This window comes from Dama dama, chromosome 17, assembly GCF_033118175.1.
Source record: "Dama dama isolate Ldn47 chromosome 17, ASM3311817v1, whole genome shotgun sequence".
Taxonomy (NCBI): Eukaryota; Metazoa; Chordata; class Mammalia; order Artiodactyla; family Cervidae; genus Dama; species Dama dama.
In genome coordinates, this window is record NC_083697.1 from 34,505,465 (window position 1) to 34,518,091 (window position 12,627).

A 12,627-nucleotide genomic window follows, 5' to 3' on the forward strand; every position below is an offset into this window, starting at 1 on the left:
GGCCCAGATGGTAAAGAATCCTCCTAGAATGTGGTACACCTGGGTTTGATTCCTGGGTTGGAAAGATCCCCTGGAGGAGGGCATGGCAACCCATTCCAGTATTCTTGTGTAGAGAATTCCCATGGACAGAGGAGTCTGGTAGGCTATAGTCCATGGGGTCGCAAAGAGTGGGACGTGACTGAGCGACTAAGCGCACAGCATACATCTTGCACTATTTATACTAATAAGTTTCAGGAGTGGAAACAGGACAGTGTGGTATAGTGGGAAGAATCTGAATAGGAGCCTGAGAAACTTTAATTTTTTCATTCTACCACTTTCTGATTTTGGCAGCTTGGGTGAGTCTCTTTGCTTATTAGACCTCTGTATCTGTTGCTGTAAATTGGGAGAATGACCCTGCTTAACCAACTAGGGTTCTTATGAAGTTTAACCACATGTGGCTAGATGGTGGATGGATCCCAGAGGGAAAGGCTGGGAATTGAGCATTCCTTGGCAGAATGTCGATAATTTTTGTATTTAATTCATTTTTAAATTTAATAACATTTTATGTTTATGTTCACATATGATTATACAAATAATATGCCTTTGTATATTCTGAGAGGGGAGAAAAAGTTAAGTATAGAAAAGTATAAAGAAGTAAAATAGGTCATCCATGATTCTATTTTTCAAATAAATGCTACAATTAGGATATTTTTTACGTCTTTTTCTGGGTGTTTGTAATGTAGTTGAGATCAAACAGTATAAGCAGTTTTGTATCATTTTCTTTACTTAATATATATATTCATATAGAAATTTCAATAGTTGCTTTTTGGCAATAACATTAATAGGTGGCATCATCAGTTTGTATTTATACAGGTATAAGATAGCTATATATGTGTGTGCTGAGTCATTCAATCATGCCCAACTCTGTGAGCCCCATGGACTATAGTCCACCAGGCTCCTCTGTCCACTTAGTTTTCCAGGTAACAATAGTGAAGTTGGTTGCCATAGCCTTCTCCAGGGTATCTTCCCAACCCAGGAACTGAACCCATGACTCTTCTGTCTCCTGCATTAGCAGGCAGATTCTTTTCCACTTGCACCACCTGAGAAGTCCAGAGGCTTCTCTGTCTATGGCATTTTTTGAAGTGAGAACCCTGGAGAGGATTGCCATTTCCTACTCCAGGGAATCTTCCCGACCCACAGATTGAAACTGCATCTCTTGCATCCTGCATTAGCAGGAAGATTCTTTACCACTGTGCTCCCTGGGAAGCCCTATATCACTAACTATTAAATTATAAAGACACATTAAATCCATGTTCACAGCTAAAGAAATACTCAACCAATTTCCCAAATAAGAGTAACCTGTCATATCATCAACATTTGAGGACAGAAGTACCTTTCTTACAGCATCACAGACACCAAATGTGTGATGACGTCATCTGAGCCTGAGCATTCAGTGAGCACTCTATAATGTGGCTGCAATGCCCCAGGGCCTAAAAAGCAATCACCTCAAGATTCTAGTGAATTGTTTTAAATGTTACCTACTCAAGTAGTTTGGTCTGCTCTCAGAATTGAATGAAATATATCATTCTGGGGTTGTCTTGAGGGTTGGGGGAAAAAAAAGAAACTAGCAAAAAAGTTCTGTTACTCAGATAGTATTGAATTTTTAGCAAATCTGAAAACATTGAAAAATAAAGATGGAAATTGACTTTCTTTCTAGAATGGATTGATAGTATTTAAGCTGACAAAAGATCTTTAGCAAACTCTATGAAACGACATTTTGAAATAATAGATCTAGTATATGAGACATATCTGTTCCCATGAAGGAGAGATGAAAATATTTTCAAAATTATTCAGAGGCTAAATCTAAATTTATTCCTAAAATACAGTGAATATTTCATAACTACTCTGTTCCATCACTTCTTCCCTGTCTCCTTTTCTTATTTTTTTTCTACTGTCTAAAAAACTAGTAGACCCAATGTATATTAAATGCTGTGTTATTTTAGTGTAAATATATAGTAGTTCTGTTAAATTAAAATAATATACATGTAACTTTTATAAAATAAATAAAATAATTATAAATAATATAAAATAATAATGTATATTATTAAACATACATACATTTTTAAAAGCAGAGCATTTAACTTAATTATATTTAATTTTCATGGCATATTCACACTTATCATTTTATAAATTAGTGACATGACTGAAGATACAGGAAAAGACACTTATCATTTTATAAATTAGTGACATGACTGAAGATACAGGAAAAGAGAGATACATGGGGGAAAATGTCTTGAAAGTTTCTTAGATTGAGTTGTCGAGAAGAATTGCTGGGATATAGTAAAAATGAAAAAACAGAAACCTTAGTTGCAGTTATTACAGTTTTGAAATTGAGATGATACCAGAAAAGGGAAACAGAATCTAGTCTTAATCACTGAATGTATGGTCTCACACTCTATACCTGCCTTCTCTTTCTATTCCCCAGGAAAACACTTCTAGTGGGTGAGCTGAGTTTGAGAGCAGGCCTCCTGTCTAGAGGAGTGATTGGCGCTGAAAAGTGCAATTAAAGTTATAAGACAACAAAAGAAGATAGAAACCTAGTTACATCAATGTTTTTCGTTGCTAATTTATGTCCTACTCTTTGCTACCCCATGGACTGCAGCACACCAGGCTCCCTTGTCCTTCACTATCTTCCAGAGTTTGCTCGAACTCATGTCCATTGATTTGGTGATGCTATCCAACCATCTCATCCTCTGTCGTCCCCTTCTTCTCCTACCCTCAATCTTTCCCAGCATCAGGGTCTTTTCCAGTGAACTGACTCTTCGCATCAGGTGGCCAAAGTATTGGAGCTTTAGTTTCAGCATCAGTCTTTCCAATGAATATTCAGAGTTGATTTCCTTTAGAATTGACTGGTTTGAATTCCTTGCAGTCCAAGAGACTCTCAAGAGTCTTCTCCAACACCACAGTTTGAAAGCATCAATTCTTTGGCACTCAGCCTTCTTTATGGTCCAACTCCCAGATCCATACATGACTACTGAAAAACCATAGCCATAGTTTTGACTATATGGACCTTTGTCAGCAAAGTAATGTCTCTGCTTTTTAATACACCATCTGGAAGAGGCAATGGCAAACCACTTCATTATTCTTGCTTTGAGAACCCCATGAACATTTACACCAAAGGGGTCAACATTAAAGGTTTTATAAACAGGGATAGAAATGTGACTTGCATTCCACGTGAATTTAAGGTTAAACCTTCAAGGCATTGGGTCTAGGATGATGACTTAATTCTATATCTTGGGAGGAAGGAAGTCATTGACACACTATTTAGTTTAGTTAGAATGAGCACAGAAACTGAAGTGCACTTAAGATGGGAAACATAAAAGCAGATTTAAGAAGCTAGTTCAAATAAAAACAGAGGACAGTGCAACAAGGAAAATCTCATCAATTATTTCTAATGATTCTGAGCCCTTCACTGGGACCTGCCACTCTCAAAACATAACAGAACTGTCAGGCTCTGAAAGCTGCTGTCACTATTGGTCACTATACTTTCCTACTGACAGTATATTGAGTCAGATAATAAAGTCACAAGGTCCCTATGTTAACTCCTAATTAGAAGGAAACAATATTCTATGTTCAGTTTTTTGATAGAGTTTTAAACCTTTTTGTTGATTTTAATCTCGTTGATAGGGAGGACTAGAACCCATTAAAAGGAGGCCCCTGGTGGACGAGCACAGTGTAGGATAAGTTCCTGGGTTATAGTTTCATAGTAGAGTTGCAAGCAGCACAGAGGGTCCTCAAAAGATAAAAACAGAAGAACTACCATATGATCTGGCAACTGTACTTCTGAGCATTTATCCGAGAAAATGAAAAAATAAACAAAAACAAAAACTAACTGGGAAAGATAGATGCACTCCTCATGTTCATTGCAGCATTATTTACAATATGACCTTTAAATTTTTGAGGTGGTACTGGTCAGGCTTTTGTAGTGTGTCCCTCTTTTAGGTTTGTATGATATTTTTCTCATAATCAGACTGGCGTTATTTTTTTTAGAAGTGAGGCCACATGGGTGATACGTCATTATCATGATATCGTATTGTATCAAGGTTATGTACTGTCAATAAGATTTGTCATTATTGATGCCGACTTTGATGGCCTGGCTAGGGGGCATTTGTCAGGACTACACACTCTAAAGTTTTCTACCCCCTATCCATGCTGTAGTCTTTGCAAGGAAATAACTATTTGAAACTCACATTTAAGGAGTGAGGAGTATGCTCCAGCTAATTGCGGGTGGAGTATCTATAGAAATCATTTGGAATTATTCAGCACAGAAGGTTTTCATATTCTCCCCTACTTATTTATTTATATCACCATAAGCTCATGAATATTTGTTTTATATATTGGGATATAATCCAATATTACTTTATTCTCAATCCATTAGCGAGAACATGCCTCTGACTGTGAACTTTGCAAGGGTGTTTCTCAGCATTTTTTCTCCCTCGTTTTATGGGAGAGGATAATTGAATTGGCCTGGAACTGGGTATTTCCCTTCTATCACTTGGAAGGACAGAACTGACTGGAGTCAGTCACTTCCCTTCCAGAGTTAGGCTCTGATAATACTCCACTAAATTAGCCTCTGATAAACTAGTTTTTCCTTAGGGTAGGCTTTGTGAGAGTGCCCTGGCATATTTCAAAATGCTTCCCTTTCCACTCTTCCTGCAGGAAGCCAAAAGGGGTTTTTCTCCATTACTTACTGTGAGAACCTGGTTGACCTCCTAGATGTACATCTCACAAAGTTGTGTTGGCTCTCCAGTGACCAGATTCTCCCTGGAGTTTTTAACTCTCAGAGTTGTCTACACTGAGCTTCCAGTAATGTGTCAGTTACAGCTCAAGTTTTACTCCAGCATTGGTCCCCCTGGAGATTTCCACTCTGGAGGCTCCTCAGGTAAACCATGACTCTCTGTATTCATCTGTCTCCTCTTGTTGGGGGCACACCTGTCTCAGGAATCTAGGAAAGGTTGTTGGTATTTCAGTCTGCTGAGCTTTCTACTTGCTGTTAAGATGAAGTGGTGTATTCCAGGTTCCTTACACGTGGAACTGGAAACTGATAATATCCTTCACTTTGAAGTGTAATTCTAGGGTGAATTTGCAATTCTAGGTTGATCATATTTCTTTCCAACATATTTTGAACATTTCACTCAATTTGTTTCTTGCTTGCATGTTTTCCAGTACAAAGTTGTCTGTAATTATTTTCCTCATTCCTATATAAGTAAGATCCCTACCACCCCCTCACTACTTCCTTGGTTTCTTTCAGGATTTTCAACTTTTCTTTGGTCTTCCACAATTTGAGTATGATATGTCCAGGGGTAGGTTTTTGGTATTTATCCTGAGCTTCCTTGACCTATGGTCTAGTGTTTGTCATAACTTTTAAAAATGTTTCACTCATTATTACATCAGATAATTATTTTGTAGCTTTTCTTTCTTTCTCTTCTGCTCTTCTAATTCTGTGTGTGTTACAAATTATCAAAATTATCCCATGGTTCTTGAATGCTTAGTTTTGCTTTTTAATTCTTTTTGTTTCCACTTTGCATTTTAGTTTGCAAAGCTTCTATTGACTAATCAGTTCACTGATTATTTTTGCTCAGCTATGAGCTTCCCAGGTGGTGCTAGTGGTAAAGAACCTTCTTGTCAATGTAGGAGACCTAAGAGATGCGGGTTCGATCCCTGGGTTGGAAAGATCCCCTGGAGAAGGGCATGGCAACTCACTCCGGTATTCTTGCCTGCAGAATCCCATGGACAGAGGAGCCTGACAGGCTTACAATCCATAAGGCTGCACAGAATCAGACACAACTGAAGCAACTCAGCATGCTTTCTCTACTAATGAGCCCATTAAAGGCATTATCCATTTCTAGTAGTGTTTTTTATTTAGGGAATTGTTTTAAACATTTCTGTCTTTTTACCTACATTTATCCATGCATTATTCTATGCTGTCTACTTTTTCCATTACAGTCTTCAACATAGTAACCATAAATTGCCTACCTTCTAATTCCACCATCTGTGATATATCTGATTGATTCTGACAACTGCTTTATCTCTTCAGACTATTTTATATAATTTTTCACCATGCCTTGTAATATTTTTATTGAAAACTGGACATATATTCCATAATAGCAAATGAGATAAATGGGGTTTCATTGTGAGGATTTATGTTAATCTGGCTGGGAGTCAGACTGTGTTTGATGTTTGCCTTAACTAGGTTCAAGACACTTTGTATTCCTTTAGTGCTCTTGTTTTGAATCCTCTCCTGGCCTTGGGTTTGGACTTCCCAGGTGGTGCAGTGGTAAAGAATCTTCCTGGCAATGCAGGAGACACAGGAGATACAGGTTTTATCATTGGGTCAGGCAGATCCTGTGAAGTAGGAAATGGCAACCCACTCCAGTATTCTCTCCTGGAAAATTCCATGGACAGAGGAATCTGTTGGGCTGCAGTCACAAAGAGTTCGACACAACTTAGCGACTAAACAACATGGAAGTAATCAGTCATGGAAAAGACTGATGCAGAAGCTGAAACTCCAATACTTTGGTCAACTGATGCTAAGAGCCAACTCATTCAAAAAGACTCTGATGCTGGGAAAGATCAAAGGCCAAAGTAGAAGGAGGCGGCAAAGGATGAGATGGTTATATAGCATTACCAACTCAATAGACATGAGTTTGAGCAAACTCCAGGAGATAGTGATGGACAGGGAAGCCTGGCATGCTGCAGTTCATGTGGTTACAAAGTGGACATGACTTAGCGACTGAACAACAACAACAACAATGTAAGTACTTATTATTACTGGCCCTCAAACTTTTCACAGAATTGAAATTTTCCAAAATAAAAATGGATGAATGGTGGGAGAATTAGCCTTGAGACTAGGATGTCCTATTCTGGTCTTTAAGTACCACAGCTTCCTTTAATTGGTCCACAATGAGCCCATTCACCTCTGGATCATGCACTTCTCCACAGGAGAGTCTGAGTCCCCAGCCTCTTGCTGATCACCAACAGTTCTGATTGCACAGCTGGTGATATAGATCTTTTGCAGGATAGATCTGTACATAATTATCATGTAAATAAAACATTTACTCCAAGATGTATGTTTTCTCAGCTATAGTGGAAGAACTGGAAGTATTAGTCACTCAGTCATGTCCAACTCTTTGCGACCTCATAGACTGTAGCCCGCCAGTCTCCTCTGTCCGTGGGATTCTCCAGGCAAGAATACTGGAGTGGGTTGCCATTCCTTTTTCCAGGGGATCTTCCCAACCTAGGGATCAAACCCAGGTCTCCTGCATTGCAGGCAGATTCTTTGCCATCTGAGACATTAGGGAAACACTTTCTCAGCTATATTGTGGTATAATTGGCATACACTGTGTATTTAAACTGCATAATTTGCTAAGTTCTGACATTTGCATATACCTGCAAAGCAGTCAACACAGTCAATATAGCAAATATCCATTTCCATCCAGATTTTTCTTGTGCCTCTTTCTAATTCCTCATTCTGTCCTTCCCTACTGTCTCAGCCTCTAGGCAGCAGCTCATTTGCTTTCTGTCTTGGAGATTAGTTTCCATTTTTGTAGAATTTTTTATAAATTAAATCATATACTGTATACTTTTTGTTGTTGAGCTTCTTTTACTTGGCATCATTAGATGAAATTCATCCATATTGTTAGATGTATTAGTAACTCATTATTTCTATTTCTAATAAGAGTGCAATATGTGTGTGTGTGTGTGTGTATATATAGATGTGTGTGTGTGTGTGTGTGTGTGTATATATATAATTTGATAATCTAGAAGGACTTTTGGTTGTTTTTAGTTAGAGGCTATTACAAAAAAGCTATTATGAACATCCAAGAAAGTTCTTCTTATGAAAATAAGCTTTCATTTCTTTTTGATAAATGCTCAGTAAAATAACTGAGCTTGGGATAAGTGTATGTTTCACCTTGTAAGAAAGTGCAAAACTATTTGTGAAAGTGGCATATTTTACACACCAACCAGCAGTTTATGAGAATTCCAACTTATTCAAATGTTTGCAACACTTGATATAGTCAGCCATTTTAAACATTCTAATATGTATGAGTCAATATTTGTGATTTCATTTTTCATTTCCCTAATGACTAATAATGCTGAGAATTGTGTCCATGTACTTGTTTGCCATCTGTGTATATTTTTTTGAAGAAGTACTGTTCAGATTGATTGCCAAATTTTTCAGTGGGTTATTTGTGGTTTTATTATTAAATTTTGAAAGTTCTTTATATATTCTGATACAAATCCTTTATCAGATATGTGATTTGGAAACATTTTCTATAAGTTTAGTTTCATCATTCTCTTAAAGTATTAATTTTTTAATTACAAATTTCTGGTTAGAATTTTTTTAATTTTATAACTAAAAACTCTATAATATCAATTTAATGATAAACAATGTATTATAAAGGAAAAATAAAAACTGGTTTCTCTATTGTGATTTACATTATTCATCAATTATGCTAATAGTTCTAGTATCTAAATATCCCAAAACCCACTACATGTTAATTCTTCCTCTAAAATAAACATATGAAATATAGTCTTCATGGAATGCTCTTTGAAACATGAGATATAAATATTTATTGAGTGAGCTTTCTGGGAGAGATGCTGCCAGTTCCTAATGTGCTTCCTTGAATGATTCAAAGTGTCTCATTTGCAACCCAACACCAGTGTCAACAAAATACTGAAATTAAATTGAGGAAAAGACATTTTCCACTGTTTACATTCAAGCACACTATCTAGATGACTATTTGATAGAAAATTAATGTTATAATTTATTATTAATTATTTATAATTCCTAAATGGATAGCAATTATTTATCCATCTTCAGGGAGATATAAAAAAGTCACAGAATACATGTATCTGATTTAAACTTATATTTATTTATTTATCAACAGTTACAATGTTTAAGAATGATATTGATTCTTCTTTCTCATTTTGGGAATAGTGGGCTTTCATAAACTCAAAAGATTTAATCACTGTGTTTTCTCTCACTAGATATTTTACACTAATGCCTACTATGTGTCAAGAGATATTTCATCTCTATAAAGCTCTATTTCTAAAATGGTAAAAGTTAGTTCAGATTCTGCCTTTTTTGCTGAATGCATTGATGTTGAATAGTGGTGCTACAAGTATTTAAAATGTTATTTCCTGGCCTTTAGAAATAAAAACAATGACATTTAGAATGCAGCCAAATAGCATTAATCTGGCTTCTCTGCCTGCAAGTTATATTGGCAATTTATCTCAAGCAGGGTTTCATAGTTAAGGTGACATCACCCAAAATGTCAGTCTAGAGAGAAAACCAATGACCCTGTTCTTATAGGATAAAAACCTAAACAATATCAGTAGCTGCATTTCAAATTACACCATGTTGTACCCTAAAGGACTCTCAAAATAGAATCCAAAGTAGGATCCATGCATCTAAGAGTTTTAGCTTATTTCCAAGTTTCATTTAAATATAGCATTATCACTAATTTCATATATTTTTTGACAAATAGCTATTGAATATCTACTATATTCCAGAAACTGTTTTAGTTAATTAACAGTAAAATATCATTGTTTACATGGAGCATAGAATCTATTAAGAGTGTAAGTAGTGAAATGAGTACATTCTTAGAAGTAAGAACAAAAGGGAAGAGAAAAACCAGAAAAGAGAGTTGCAGAATGGTAGGGTGAGAGATGGTTTAAAATTTTCAGTAGAGAGTCACAGAAGACCTGATTAAGCAAATGACATTTTGTTCTGTTTACAAAAACACTTGTATAACACTGTCTTCTAGGCTATGTGCTTTTCAAATATTAACTCACTTAATCCTCATGACAACTCTGTGAAGCAGATGCTGTTATTAACTCCATGGTATAAAAAACAAAAGGGAAGGACAGGAAGGCTAACTTGCCCATGATCCACAAAACTGGGAAGTGACGGAGCAGTGACTTAGCATCGGTAGCCTGGTTCTGGGATCCGTGCTCTTTGCCTTTACACCACTCTGCTCTTTTCTTTGAACAAACACATGACGCAGGTAAGCAGGGCAAGCCATGCAGGTAATTGGAGGAAATGTATTTTAGACATCCATGAAGACAAAGGCCTAAACTGTTTGTAAGAGAGCGTGGGGTCCATTGCAGCTTGTGTACAATATGAACTCAGTTCAGTTCAGCAGGCCAGGCTCCTGATTCATCACCAGCTCCTGGGATTTACTCAAACCCAGGTCCATTGAGTCAGTGATGCCATCCAACCATCTCATCCTCTGTCATCCCCTTCTTCTCCTGCCTTCAATCTTTCCCAGCATCAGGGTCTTTTCAAATGAGTCAGTTCTTCCAATCAGGTGGCCAAAGTATTGGAGTTTTAGCTTCAGTAGCAGTCCTTCCAGTGAATATTCAGGACTGATTTCCTTTAGGATGGACTGGTTGGATCTCCTAAATTAAAGATTTAATGAACATGGCCCCACCCATCAGAACAAGACCCAATTTCCCCCTCAGTCAGTCTCTCCCATCAGGAAGCTTCCATAAGCCTCTTATCCTTCTCCATCAGAAGGCAGACAGACTGAAAACCACAATCACAGAAAACTAACCGATCTGATCCCATGGACCAGAGTTTTGTCTAACTCAATGATGAGCCGTGCCATGTAGGGCCACCCAAGACAAACAGGTCATGGTGGAGAGTTCTGACAAAACGTGGTCCACTGGAGAAGGAAATGGCAAACCACTTCAGTATTCTTGCCTCGAGAACCCCATGAACAGTTTGAAAAGGCAAAAAGGTATGACACTGAAAGAGGAACTCCCCAGGTTGCTAGGTGCCCAATATGCTACCGGAGATCAGTGGAGGGATAACTCCAGAAAGAATGAAGAGGCAGAGCCAAAAACAACACCCAGATGTGGGTGTGGCTGGTGATAGAAGAATATGGACTAAGGAAGAGTAATAGGAATGTGAGGCGCTGGATCATATAAACAAATTATTTTACTCTGAGGGAGATAGAAAACCAGGAGAAAGGACATGTTGAGTCTGTTTCAATTACTGTGGCTACTCTGTCAAGAATAGACCATAGATTGTAGGAAAACAGGACCACTAGTAAGGAGTCTAGTTTGAGGATTTGCGGCAATGGTGATGAGAGGTTATCCCTCCTTTAAGGAGGTAAAAGTACTGGAGATAGTGTAATAACCATATTCTGATATATTTTTAGTCTGACCAGTAGAATTCCTTGGTGGTTAGGTATGGGATGTAAAACTAGACAGAAAACCAGGATGACATCAAGGATATTGGCCTGAACAACCAGAATTATAAAGTTGCCGTTAATTGAGAAGATAGGGCTGTAGTAGATTAGACTACGAATGGAAACAGCTTTGAGCATGTTAAGTTTGATGACTATCTGACATTTAAGTGGAGGTTAGATTTGGCGATTGGATTTATGAGTCTGGAGTTCAGAGAAGAGATTCACACTGGAGATAAAATTTGGGATGATACATGTGCAGTTAGTATCTAAAGGCATGAGGCCAGATGAAGTAACCAAAGCAGTAACTGTGGAGGGAGAAAAGAAAGGGGTCTAGGATTAAGCTAGAACAACAATTGAGTATTTTTCCATTGGTTCAATATCAAATATAGTGTCAAAAATGAAAAGGTTGGAAAAACAATGAGAGCAGAAACTAAACTGTGTTTATAATACTTTGATTATAGCACATCTATAGAATGCTGATATATATGTGTATATAATATAACACAGAAGACTCTGCAAGTTTAAAATGCATTTGAACTTCATCTCAGTGCAGGTTTGAATTTTCTCAGAACTCTAGATTCTCAAAATTAATAACACAGCAACACTCCATACCATGCAACTTCTGTAAATGTTCCTCTTTGAAGATTTCTTGGACTCAACTTGATTGAAAAGAGCTGGCTGATATTGATAACAAGTAAATTATAAATGGGCCAATAAGATGTTTGTTATATTTATCATTAAGAGGAAGGGAAGGAGGGAGAGAGAAAGGGAGAGGCAGGAGGAAGAAAAAGAAAAAGAAGGAAGCACAGCAAAATAGATAAGTGAAAGTAGTTAAATTTGCCAAGTGTGTATTCAAAACTTGAGTGGCAAGTTTTACAAGTAGAACATGAATTGCCTAATCATCCACCCCTCAGTCATGTGAGTAGTAATCAGTAAAAACACACTTTCAGAGCTTCTGATACTGGGAAATAGCTAACTATCTTTGGTATTTAATAGATCTGTCAAATCAAGCTTTTGTTAGAGTTGATCTTGCAAAGGAATTTGGCCTCTGAAGCCCATGGAAAGCAGATGGATTCTGGGAAGGAATTAAGTGTCTGCTGGTAGGGGGGAGATGGGTTGTTTCATTAATAAAATGTGAACAGCAGGAGGATGTTAATGAATAGACACCCCAGAACATGCATAACAAATTTATTTCATGAAAAAAAAAAAAAAAAACTTAAATATGTTAACAAGAAGAGGTATTCTACCAAGCAAAATGCCAAAACAGTAGAGAAACTCGTTACTTAGAACTGTAAGATTTTTTTTAAAAAAATCAGTTTCTGCTACTTTCAATATAGCATTCCAGTTTTTCCAACTTGTGGTCTAAAGACAAATGGAAAATGTAACTAAT